The following is a 13,746-nucleotide window of genomic DNA, read 5'->3' as shown; positions in this document are numbered from 1 at the left end:
ATTATGCTGTTGCTTATCTTTAAGAGCTGAGAGTTCAGGTCCACTTTAAGTAGCTGTACAGTTTTTAGTACTGAAAGGCCATAAATGATGAAAGGCCATAAATGAGCCTTGCTAACTGCTTCCAACTTCCTTGTCATCTGTGAGGCAGGGGTCACATTTACCGGCTTTCGTACGCGTTTTCTGCACAGAAAAACTGACTTCAACTGAGAACTCATGTTAATCAATGAGCTAGGTCACACTTTAATGCAGATTTCGCATGCAGAAAAAAAACTGACATCTTGCGCAATTTGTCAGTTTTCTCTATAAATTACATTAGCTGTTGTAAGGTAGGGGTCACATTTGTCTTTCAGTTTTCTGAAAAGTGTAGAAACTGAAAGACAAGTGTGACCTCTGCCTGAGGCTTAACTACATGGGCCAGCAAAGCAAGATGTGTCCTGTTTTTTCAGTACTTCCTTCATTTCAGCAACAGTCTACCAGTTCATCCATATCTTGTTTCTTTTAACCTTGAATTTATGGAACAAAATGTAATCTACAAGACAAAATGGATGTTAGTACATACAGTTAATTACCAAATTATACAAATAATCACTTTGATGTGGGCGGGGAATAATTTTCATTTCCTCTAATGCTTCAATTGAATATAAATACATTTTATGTTTGCATTTGTGGTAGAAATGTTACATGTAAAATGACACCTGTTAGCAGTTCTACATCACAGCACTTGTGTGGTGGAAACAGCTGGCACAGCTTTGTTAGAAAGTACAGTATACAAGTATATAGAGACACGTGTCAGTAGTATCCTAGAGAGCATGATGGCTGTAGTGTGAGGAGAATATATGACTGTAGGACATTAGAGTGAGGGGAATCCCTGCACACGGCTGGAGCAGGAAGCCAGGCAGGCAGCTCCACAGTGTGGGAATGCGGAGAGCGGCCACATGACCCCCCTACTAGCAGCAGGGAGGGAGGAAGGGATGCAGTCAGGGAGGAAGTGGAAGAGGAGGAGCGTGAGAAGCCAGCAGCAAGCAGTGCCAATACAATAGGCTTCTTGTGTGTGGATGCGTGCGCCTGCTGCTGGGAGGCTGCAGACGGGGGGGAGACAGGCAAGCTTTCTTCAGCTCCATCCGGGCGGCCAAGCCCTGCCCGCGGCTCTGTGTTCCGGACAGCTCTGCCAGGCTGGCTCCGGGATGCTCAGGCCCCTCGCCAAGCAGTGAACACAGAGGAGCTCCGGAGAAGGTGAGGAAGGATTGTCCCCGCTGTGATTGTTGTGCTGCCTGTGCTTTGTGCTGGAGTGTGAGAGCGGTGCTGGGTGTGTGCCTGCTGTATACACTGCTGGATGATGCTCCATGGTAAGGTGACCTTATGGCTGGAGCAGCGGCAGTCCCCTCCCGCCCGTGTGCCGCATGTCAGGGCTGCGACGGCCGGTCGCTCTCACTTCTCACCGCTACTCTGAAATTTGGCGCCAAGGCAACCCCAGGGAAGGCATCTCCTGTCACATCCCGCCTGTCTCTGGTGTCACATCAGCCTCCCGCTGCCACTGCACACTGCTGAGCTCAGTGACATGCCGGCTATTGCTATTATGATAACACTTTCACATTTTACATAGTAAAACGACTGCACAGTGAAAGACCTGGTTCAGAACTCTAACACAATTGAGTATTTTGTTTGCTAATTTCTGTATCCATATAACTGTATGGAGTAGTAGTAGTGATCAATAAATTGTGGTTATAATTTTGTTTTTAATTCAAATTTTCTCTTGTTGAATGGAAATTTGAATTAAAAACAAAATAACAACAATTTATTGATCACTACTACTTCATACAGCTAATCCTATTCTCAAAGGACTAAACCCTTACTAGCTAAGGGCCAGTTCACACTGCTGAATAAAACACTGAAAATCACAAAATCGGATAGTGAACTCCTTTTTATGTTGTCAAATGCATTCACACTGGAAATGTAACGTGCACGGATTGAGACGCAAATGCAAAGTCTCAACCTGCTACATTTCTCTTTAATAGTTGCAAATTGGACACAGTGTAAGGCTCAACACACACCATACAATCTTGGTTGTTCAATCTTACCACTTTCATGTAGTATAAGAGCTTATCCAATCAATCATTCAAGATATTTTCAATCTGTTGGCCCTTATACTACAGAGATTTGGTAAATCTGTACAACCAAGATTGTATGGTGTGTGTGTTGAGCATAAGTCTAGGAATGGACGGTGTCCGTTCCAACTAAGCTGGTTGCCACATGAAAAACGCTCACCTGTCCCATGGATTTCGGGTTCAGCGGCAGGGGGATCGGTGGCCTGATATCCAGGACGAGCAGTGGATGAGTGGGGATAGTGGCGGACAAAAGGAGGGAGAAATGGACGGGTGGTGACGCAAACACCGTGGATCGATGGACACGGCAGGCAGAAATGACGCCACCTCATTCTGAGCAGATGCGCTTATTGCACGCATCTGCATTTGTGTGTGAATGGGCCAATACTTGCAGTTTTTCAACCTTATTTGCTCCCCTAAATTAGTTTTCTTGTTCATATAAATTTGCATATTAAAGTAGTTTGTTTACACCTTTCCTGCAGCAAATATCTGAAAGTTTGTCTTTACTACGAACAGGGCCGGCACACTTAAGTCCCATACACACGCTCAACCAAGGACGCTCAGTACAAACGAGAGGACAAATTTACGCGATAATATACGCTTGACATGCACATGTTAATACACACCGTATGACAAAACGAGTGACTTCCTTAGAGATGTGTGTTTACCATATCGTTAAAGCTCCATAGCGACGTCTCTTCACCATAGTCGATAATAGTGCATAATAGCATAATCGTACTAGATTTGTGTGCACATTAAGTTTGCAGGCGTCTTCTCACCATCTTATCCAAAATCAACCCTACAACCGGATCGATTCTTATCTGTCGTTTGCCGTTTCTTATCTATTTTCTCGCTCAGTTGTCAGCACGTCTACACATGACAACTGTCGATCAACTTTTGTAAATTGTTTTGATTTTCGCTCAGTGTAAAAGACGGCGATTGAGCGTGTGTATGGGGATTTAGCTGTCCTTCGAGTGACTTACTATCTAATCTCTCTCATAGGCTGTTAAAGGGAAGGATCAAGCAAAATAAGAGTTTTACTTACCTGGGGCTTCTACCAGCCCCATGCAGCCATCCTGTGCCCTCGTAGTCACTCACTGCCGCGCCAGTCCCCCGCTGGCAGCTTGCCGACCGGACGCATTGCGTACATTTTTACGCATTCCCGCTAGTGCAGGAACATTAACACATACATTTTTACGCGTTACTGGTTCAATGCGTAAATTTTTACGCATTGAACCGGTAACGCGTAAAAATATGTGTTAATGTTCCTGCACTAGCGGAAATGCGTAAAAATGTACGCAATGCGTCCCGCCGACCTCCGAGGCCGGCAAGCTGCCAGCGGGGGACTAGATCAGCAGTGAGTGACTACAAGGGCACAGGATGGCTGCATTGGGCGGGTAGAAGCCCCAGGTAAGTGAAACTCATTTTTTTATTTTCCTTGGACATTCCCTTTAACTATGAGATGACAGGAAGTGGATGGATTACTGTCCAGGGCCAATTTAACCACTTCAGCCTTCAGTCGTTTTCACTTTATGCATCCGAGCAATGTCACCTCCCATTCATTACCCTATAACTTTATCACTACTTATCACAATGAACTGATCTATATCTTGTTTTTTCCGCCACCAATTAGGCTTTCTTTGGGTGGTACATTTTTTCAGCCATTATAGTTTAAAAATAATACATGCCTCCATAATTAAAACTCCCGTATTGTATTTGCCCATATGTCCCGGTTATTACACCGTTAATATTATGTCCCTATAACAATGTATGGCGACAATATTTTATTTGGAAATAAAGGTGCATTTTTTTCCGTTTTGCATCTATCACTATTTACAAGTTTAAAATAAAAAAAAAATAGAAATATTTCATCTTTACATTGATATTTAAAAACTTTCGACCCTTAGGGCTCTTTGACACTAGAGGCTGCAGTAGAAAAGGCTGAAAGTCAGCCTTTTGCTTAACGCCAATACATAGCGTTTTCAAAGAGTTTTACAGCTCATGAAAACGTCTTTTTTTTTTTCTTCTATAAAAATAAGTGAACAAGTTAGCTGTAAAACGCTTTGAAAACGCTGAAGTTGGCGTTTTCCATTGACTATCATTGAAACGCCAACAGCCAACTTCGGCTGTAAACAGCCCTGAAAAAGCTCCTGGGAGCGTTGAAACGCAACGCTCCAAAACGCCGAGTTAGATGTGACAGGTGAAAGTCTATGGACTTTCTCTTACCTAGCAAAACGCCAACTTCGGCCGTGGCGTTAAAACGCCAAAAAATCCCTCTGGTGTGAAAGGGCCCTTAGGTAAATATTTACATGTTTTTGTTTTTATTATTGTAATGTTGTTTTTTTTTTTTATATTAAACATTTTATTTGGGTATTTTTTGGGAGGGTGGGATGTAAACAGTACTTTTATAATGTAAATGTGTGTTGAGTTTTATTTTTTTTACTTTTAGTTGTAGTTTAACTTTTTGGCCACAAGATGGCGGCCATGAGTTTGTTTACATGACGTCACTCTAAGCGTAACATACGCTTAGAGGGACGCATGGGGGGCGCAACAGCCAGAAAAAGCGGAGCTTCTGAGAGAAGCTGTCGCTTTTTCTGCGGGGGAGATGAATCAGTGATCAGCACTATAGCCCTGATTCGTGGGCTAACGATCCGATCGGCCGCGGACACGCACATGGCCTCCTGGGCGTAGCTAGTACGTCCAGGAGGCCAAAGTAGTTAAGGAGGGTACTACAAATGTGTTTTTTTGTTTTTTTTTTTTTAAGTAAAAAAAAAAAAACCTCACAGCAGTGATCAGAGACCACCTAAAGAAAGCCCTCCCAGTGACAATAAAAGGAGGTAAGATTCATTTGGATGGTAAGTAGTATGGCTGAGCAATATATTGTCAAAGCTGCAGTGTGTTGAATTGTGAAAAATCGTTTGGTCACTAGGGGGTGTAAACCTGTGGTCCTCAAGCGGACCTGAACTCAGAACTTCCTCACTGCTCTAAAAGACAAGCAACAGCATAATAACCTTTAAAGAAAACATTTGTTACAGCCAGGGCTGTGGAGTCGGTACAAAAATCCACCGACTCCGACTCCTCAGTTAGGATTCCACCGACTCTGACTCCTCTAATTTGCACATTACAATCTTGTTGATTGAAAGTATGTAACATGAAATTCGTCTCTCTTAACTGCTTACGCTTAGGAATTTTAAAAGACAACTGAAGTGAGAAGGATATGGAGACTGCCATATTTATTCCCTTTAGTCATAGACTAAAACTAGTCCTTGGTAAGAGTACTTGTAAAAGGTATAGACCGGAACAAAGAACGTCTATCAGGCCCTATGCAATTTAACTGTGGGTACATGTAAGAATGATGTGCAGGTACTCTGCAGGAGCATGAAGCAATTCTTTCTCTATTAGACATCTGAACTTGGATCAGGCCCTAGGCAATGTGACTGTGGGTACATGTAAGAGTGATGTGCAGGTACTCTGCAGGGGAATAAGGAGATTCTTCCTCTATTACACATTCTTCATGCACAATCTGAACCAGGTTTATGGGTGATAGACAACACCTCTGTGTTCAATGCGCACAACATTCTCAGTGGATTCCCTGCAGCTCTGTGGAGAGTGCATATGTAGAGTATAGTACTACTGAATAACAAAGTAAACCTGAGAAAGATGAAATTAAAGTTTTTTATACATACCTGGGGCTTCCTCCAGCCCCCTTCAGGCTAATCCCTCCCTCGCTGTCCTCCTCGGCCACCTGGATCTTATGCTATGAGTCCAGGTACTTGAGCCAGTCTGGCGTAGTGCGCATGCACACACTCCGCTGCCGGGAGCGTACTACACCTGCGCAGCACTGTTGCGCAGGTGCAGAACGCTCCTGGCTGTGGAAGCGCCATGCGGCCGGACAGCGCTGACTGGCTGAATGACCAGCACTCCTATCAGAAGATCGAGGTGGTGGAGGACAGCGAGGGACTGATTAGCCTGAAGGGGGCTGGAGGAAGCCCCAGGTATGTATAAAACGTTTCTTTTTCATCCTTCTCAGGTACCATTTAATTCGTAGTCACCAAACCAAATTTTAACATATCAAATTATTTGATTTCATGAGCAAAGAGTTAGTACATTTGCATAAATCAGAATCAACGCACAATTATTTCCATCTCATTGACCATCTCTATTAGTGACACAGCTACACATCAGGCTTTATTCTTACAGCATAGATGTTATTTAGTATATATAAGAGATTCCTGTGTACACATCATATATACAGTCACAATCAGATATGTATATCTGACTTTAAAAATACGGGGACTGCTTTATTGAAGCAGCACAAGTAACTCATTTTGATTGGTTTATTTCATTTTTGTGGACTAAGCACAGCTATTACTGTATATATACATTATTTATGATGACTATTATCTGAGAAATAGAACATTTTATCATGTTTTCTATTTTAGTTACAGTTTAAATTCATTAGGAGTCGGAGTCGGTGCGTTTTTTCCTGACTCCGACTCCAGGCACCCAAAATTGCCCCGACTCCACGACTCCGACTCCACAGCCCTGGTTACAGCTGATACAAATCTTGCAGTACATCTGCAGTGTGTCTACTTCCTTCTTTCATGTAAGCAGACATATTGTTAACATTCTGTTAAACATCCTCACTGAGCTCCCAGGTGATTGAACCCTGGTTCAGTAGAATGCGGTGTGTGCTTGTACAGTACTGCAAAAATATCAGTGTATACATCAAAATCTAAAAAAGTGTAATATCAGCTGTATATTGTGCAAAAAGGCCTAACCTATCAGACACCATAATGACCCAATAATAAAGTCTGTAGGGTAGATATGGTAAACCTTTACGAAAATAGACTCCGGCAGCCCGGATGGTACAGTAAGTTCAAGTGTAATAGCATTTGATGTAATATAAAAGCTGTGGTACTCACAAAGGTGGGTTGCGACTCTGGACAACCATCCAATCGGCGCTTGTGGAGGTTAACCGTCTCTAAGAGGGTACGGGAAAGCCTGTACGCTGGTCTCTCTCTGAAAAAGCACACTGGAGTACAGCGTGACCAAGCGTCTAGCAAGACGTGAAACGTCTGTCGCAAGCCCCAACTGATGCCCGGCACCCCCACCTCCAACTCACCACCACCGCACTGACCATCAGCTGTACGCACGAGTGGTATGCAACCCGAATTGATGAAATCACTTTGCAATAAATTTGAAGACGGAAGGTTCCCGGATGTCTTTTTCCTTTTTTTCTTCCTGGTTACGCTCTCTGAAAAAGGCCTGGAGCCCGAAGGCTTGGGGGGGGGGGGGGGGGGGGGGGGGGGGGGGGGGGGGGGGGGGGGGGGGGGGGGGTGGGGGGGGGAGTGGGGGGTTGCTTGTGCAATGAATCGCTATGAGAATGTTCATATGAACGCATTTCGTCCACTTTGCGCTCTGCAAAGCGGTGCCTGTACTATTTTTGGGGCGATTGTGGTCTAATGGAAGGTATAGGAGGAGTGCTAAATGCTCACAATCGTTTTGTGCAGCGATTGCGGTTTTAAGAATAAATACATTGTATTTATTTTCCACATCAAAGAGTTCACTTGCGTCAGGGAGTGAATAAAAAAAACGCTCTGCAAAAGAGCTTTAGAAAAGCGCTTAAAAAAAAAACAAAAAGCACACAGCACACAGGCATGCGGCGGGAGGCGCTAAAAAAAAATAGCACACAAAATCTGAAAAACAGGCGTTTGCTATTTTGATTTTAGGTGAGAACAAAGCCTAAGGGCCAGTTTCCACTTGTGCGGTGCAAATTAGTCGTGGACAATGCAAAACGAATTTGCATGCCTATGCGACTTTTACCACGAATTCACATATGTTAGTAAGTATGCAAATTTAACCATGTCAGTGCCTGTGTGCTTTTACATCGATTTTATGCGAAAATGCCCACAAATTCGCAGTAAAATTCGCATACGAAAACGCATGCGAATTTCCTATTAAATACATTGTATGCGAATAGCATAGCGGTATGAGAGTTCTGCGGGGTCTACCGTGCAGATTTTTTTTCTGCACAGAAGAAAGCTCAGAAATCCTTTCAAGTGGAAACAGGCCCATCCACTTGTATTGTCTATGCGAACCTGCATGCAGGAAACTTATGCAGATTTGCTCTAGTGGAAACAGGCCCTTATGCTGGGCATACACTGCTCGTTTCTTCTTATCAATCGAGCCGCTGATGGCTCGATTGATTTCCGACAGGTTCGATTGCCTGCTGGATCGATTCCGTGTGCGATACTGGCGGGCAGAACAATAGAAAAAAATGAAGCGCTGATTAGAAAGCGCCTGCGGGGAAGAGCGGGTATCGATCCGCTGGCTCGATACCGGCGCACTATCTAGCCATGTATGCCCAGCATAAGTGTTGTAGTTTGTGAGGTAAGCCACCTTAATTGCTACAGATATCTGTGCAAATAGAAAAACTCAAAATTCAATCAGCATTTGGATTTGCAATTAGACAGTGAAGCAGCCCATAGAAATAAAGTGCATAGTGAAATAAATACAGAATACTTAGCCCAGGATGGTGAAGAGTGGAGCGAATGACTGTGTGGCAAGGAGAGGAGGACTCCCTCAGATGGACCCACTCCACTAGTTCCACGGGTGTTACCCAGCTTTGAGGGGCAGAACGGATCACACCCGGAGGACAGCAAGGGACCTGAAAGACTACAGATGGCTGGAAGAAGCCCCAGGTAAGTTTAACAGCACTTTTTTTTTTTTTTTTTTTTAGGTCCACCGATACCCTCACCCTTATTTTTTCCTCATTTCAGATTTACTTTGAGCAACAGCTGTTTTCCAGGCACTTTACAGTACTTGTTTATTGCAAGCTCATGTATTGCACATATGATGCAACATAAACTGTTTTTATATGGTATTACAAGATTGTTCAATAAAGATTTGTATAGTCATAACGTATGCAGGATTGGTGCTTTTTTGGGGTAAAATGCAACATATGCCTAAAGGCTCATACACACATCAGACTATAGTCTTTGGAAAATGAAAGATCACAGACCAATCTTACCACCCTTCATGTAGTATGAGAACCATACCTTCACAGTCTTTTCTATGGAGCTGAGCTCCCTATCAGAAAAAAATCTTTGCAAGATGCTGCACACACATATACTGTACAGACACAAAAGACCTGTTCCTGCCAAAGATCCGATCCTGCAAATTGCATTCATAGTCTATGAGATCTGCAGATCATCATACACACCTTGTTTAACTGACATTTATCTGCAGATCAGACAATCATCTGCAGATCTGAAAATCCATCCTGGTGAATCTGATCTGCAGATGAATGTCTGTTAAACAAGGTGTGTATGATGATCTGCAGATCTCATAGACTATGAATGTATTTTGCAGGAACAGATCTTTTGCAGATACTGATCTTTTAAATGTCTACAGCATCTTTGTGTGCAGCATCTTGCAAAGATTTCTGTCTGATGGGGAGTTCAGCTCCATAGACTAGACTCTGTAGGTATGGCTCTCATATTACATGGAAGGGGGTAAAATTGGTCTGTGATCTTTCATTTTCCAAAGACTATGGTCTGATGTGTGTATGTGGCCTTAGAAAGAAGATCCTTCCTTTTAACTTGCACATCAGTTAAAAGCAAGTGGTGTGACCCACAAATGTGTGGGTTTGTGTGCAATAAAGGTTTCTAAGATACTTGCAATGTCTAACATTAATCTGGTAATGGTTATTCTAAATAGGAGGAGCTGAGTTATACTTAAAAATAGGACTGGACATATCCAAGGAACCAGGTAGCCAATAAGCCTTAAAGGACAGCTGTAATGAGAGGTATATGAGGGTTGCCATTTTTTTTTTTTTTTTTTCATTTTAAACAATACCAGTTGTCTGGCTGTCCTGTTGATCTAGTGGCTGCAGTAGTTTTTGAATCACACCTGAAACAAGCATGCAAGTAATCCAGTCAGATCTGACAATAATGTTAGAAACCTCTGATCTGCTGCATGCTTGTGCGCTCCGAACCATGTGGCGGTGATTGATAGCGCCACTCGGGCAGGTGCAGTACAGGCAGACCTCTAGGTCGGCCTGACGTCATTGCCTGGGACCGGGAAGCTTCACAGGCGAACGGCTCACCGCGGAGCTGCAGCAAGGGACATGCTGGGAGCTTGGGGCTGGACAAAGCCCGGGGTAAGTAGCACTTATTGTCCTCATAACCCCCCTGATGACTTCTTTTAACCTCTTATTCCATTGATACAATATATTTATGTCGTCTGTGGCATCCTCCAAGCCACGACGATCGCTGGAACCAGGCTGGGTAATGTAAAAACTGCTGCATCGGGTGGTGTTGGCTATCTATGCTAGCTAGCATAGTGCTAGATAAACCTTTTGCAGCCATTACATCTAATTGATTAATCCTGGGGACTCTGTGGCTAGCAAAACCTCCTGAGTGGCGTAACGCTCAGAAGATAAATCCTATGGAACGGCTGCTGCCACATTGCAGTGCTGACTGGCAGGTCGCCCAGGTCTTCTCCCCCATCATCTGAAATAGTGCCTCTGGCCTCTACACAGTGTTGGCAGCAGAGCTCATTCACCTTCTTACCTGCATGCTTCATCCTGCATCATGTACGTAGTAATGTTTATGATGGCGGGTCACAGGGAGCTGGCGGCCAGCTTGGATGGAGACAAGACACATGAGTGTGCCGGCAGACAGGTCAGTGTGCTTCACTGCCAACACTCTGCAGGGTCCCCGGGGAGCACTATTTTAAAGTGGACCTGAACTGAAAAGTTTCCCTCAGCTCTAAAAGATAAGCACCAGCATAACATTTAAAGAAAAACATAACAGCTGATACAAATCCTGCTATAAATCTGCAATGTTTCTACTTCCTGCTTACATGGAAGCAGACATATTGTTAACATCCTGTGTTTACAAATGAGCTTCTCTGCCATGGCAGTCGTGACACAGCTGAGGGATCAAATTACAACTTGTGCTTAGTCACAAATGAGGGTAAATTAGACAGGCTAAACTCTTTAAATACATACAGGGTGCATTTCTCAGTTTTTCCGTTTATCCTATGCTAGAGTTTAGGTCCACTTTAAATGGGGCGGGTAGACCTAGGCGGGTCCGTTTAGTCAGCTGTCAAGCTACCGCCCCTCATCTATTTTGCTCCCTTTTGAGCAAGATCTTTCCGTCCAGAGTGATAAATAATTTTGAAATTGCAGAAAACCTTGATTGATCAGAGGTACAGCGGGAGTGGTGATAGATTAAGGTTCCACGACAGGACAGCAGTGTAACGCTCAGGTTAGATACATTTTTCCATAGAATGCTAAAATCCACTGAAAATCTATGGGCCGTGTGTGCTAGGAATAAGATTCGGATCAGATATGAATCTATCCTTTTGCCATAATGAGTAGCAATCTACAAGTGTATGTCTACCTAAATACTGCAAATTGGTCTGCAGAAGCGGGCAACGTGAAACAATTGTAAGCTGGCTATAACCACCCAAAGGGCAGATTTCTGTTAAAACAATCATGAAATAATGTATGCACTAGTGTTAAACTAGCAATATTACATTTGCGCAGTATATAATAGACAAGCACAAATGTAGTATTCTATGTTCTAGCAGCAGCCTTATATTTGTAAACTAACTTAGAATAGCACAACGTTTGACTTTTTGGACAGTGCTTGCAGCGTTATTTTATCTATCCTACATTAGGCAACAAATCTCTAGATTTCGTTGTTACTGAAATGGTATTTAGCGTTACATATCTAAATAGTTTTGAGGGAGACATCTGGAAGGGTGTTCATGTAGCTGTTATCAGGAAGCGACATGAGAAATGGACTGGTCAGCTTCTGTCTGACTAACCTGCCTGCTACAGGATCTCATGCCCTGGTGATGTGTCACTGTATTCTTAAAGAGAGACTGAAGTGAACAAAAATTTGCTATTTTTACCTTCTAATTCTCTTCAGTACTCTCAGTAGATGTAAATTGTCGCATCCCCACCGCAAAACGAGGGCTTTAGACCCCCCAAATCCCAGGGGGGTACTATCTGGCCAACACTTCCTGAAAGAGGAAGAGCTTTCAGCTGCAGCTCTGCCTATACTGATGTTGATCGCCGCCTCTCCCCGCCCCTCTCACTCTTCCTCCACTGAAAGGGGCGGGGAGAGGCAGAGATCCGGACGGCGATTGACTTCAGTAGAGGCAGAGCTGCAGCTAAAAGCTCTGCCTCTCAGGGCAGCACAATCCATCTTGGTCGTGGATGTTTGCTCTGGGATTTGGGGGGTCCTCGTTTTGCAGCGGGGATGTGGCTGTTTACATCTACTACTGAAGCAAACTAACAGGTAAAAGTAGCAATTTTTGTTCACTTCAGAGTCTCTTATAGGCCTCTTGCACACTGCAAGTGATTCCGATTCAGATTCCGCTTTTTAATCTGTTTTTACATCCGATTCAGATTCCGATTTGCAGTGTGCAGGGAGCAAACTGCAAATCGGAATCGGATGTAAAAACAGAATAAAAAGCGGAATCTGAATCTGAATCGCTTGCAGTGTGCAAGAGGCCTAAGGCCCTATACAGACCTGCAATAATGGTAATCCGCAATGATCATTGCTTGCAACCAATATGTTCTACCCTGTGGACATAAGACAATGCAGGACAAGAGAGAGCAGGCTCTTGTGGGAAATACCAGTCAGGGTTGGTTTTTTAGCTTGGCCTATTGCTAATGCTGTGGATCCCGGAGGTCTCGTGTACAATGGTAGCTAAAATGATCAGATAATCGAAACGTCAGATCATTTTAGAAGTGGTGAACGTAAGTTGCAAATGTGCATGAGGGCTAAGCAAACTGCTTACCTGCATTTCCCTGTCAGCAGGATGAAAGGAGGACTTTACTATGATTTTTCTGCTCCGCTTGGGAGGGTATGGAACAATAAATTGGTTCTCGTGTTACTAGATATATGCATCTTTAAACTGGCTGGACATTACTACATTATATGCTGCCAACCTTTTAATGGGACATTGCAAATAATTTACAAACCTGGATGCATGGAAAACACACCATTTGGTTAAAACACGATAGATATAGCTCACCTAGTGCTATATATAGATGGGACAGTCAGTAAGTACAGCTATTCCAGGATACAATGCAGAATATCTTGACAGGTTTCACCATTCACATTTAATGGGAACATTTATCAGTTTAGTTGCACAGTGAGGAATACAGAAGAGGGAGAATGCGTCTGGTTTATTATAGCAAGGCATTTTCCCCATAATTCTCCCTAGAGAATAGCACTGTATTAAAATCAAATCTCCCCAGATACAGTAGTACTGTATTTACAGTTGACAGTTCACTGTCTCATTATCTGTAACATATCTTTGTGTATGTGGTTTTAAAGACTGATTTCACTGCAGTATTGCATGATAAATGTCACATCTACACGGACAAGAATTTTGGGTGTATTTAGCGAACTGCCAGCTCCAGCTTTGATCCACCTGATGTGTCAAAAACATCTGCTTGCCACATTGTCCAGTTAATTTTGGAGACCAAGAATTGCAAAGACAGCAAGAGCTTTTCGACCAATTGGTTGGATTCAACTCTGAGTATCCTTTGAAGGCTTCGGGAGCCTGAGAGCTCTTGAAGACTGGCTGCTCCGTACTGTGTGAGCATAGAAAATCG

The 13,746-nt window shown here is 43.4% G+C and overlaps 1 protein-coding gene across 2 annotated transcripts in view; it reads left to right on the top strand.

The window, feature by feature from the left end:
* Positions 1-1,033: 1,033 nt before the first annotated feature.
* JADE3 (jade family PHD finger 3) overlaps positions 1,034-13,746 on the top strand; it is a 78,646-nt gene continuing 65,933 nt past the window's right edge. For both annotated transcript variants that reach the window (XM_068268118.1, XM_068268116.1), the window contains exon 1: positions 1,034-1,233. The gene's annotated coding sequence lies outside the window, so the exon portion shown is untranslated. The remainder of the gene's footprint in view (positions 1,234-13,746) is intronic.

The sequence above is a fragment of the Hyperolius riggenbachi genome, chromosome 2, assembly GCF_040937935.1.
Source record: "Hyperolius riggenbachi isolate aHypRig1 chromosome 2, aHypRig1.pri, whole genome shotgun sequence".
Lineage (NCBI taxonomy): Eukaryota > Metazoa > Chordata > Amphibia > Anura > Hyperoliidae > Hyperolius > Hyperolius riggenbachi.
Note: the sequence above shows the minus strand (reverse complement) of the source record. Positions and strands in the feature narration are given on the sequence as shown.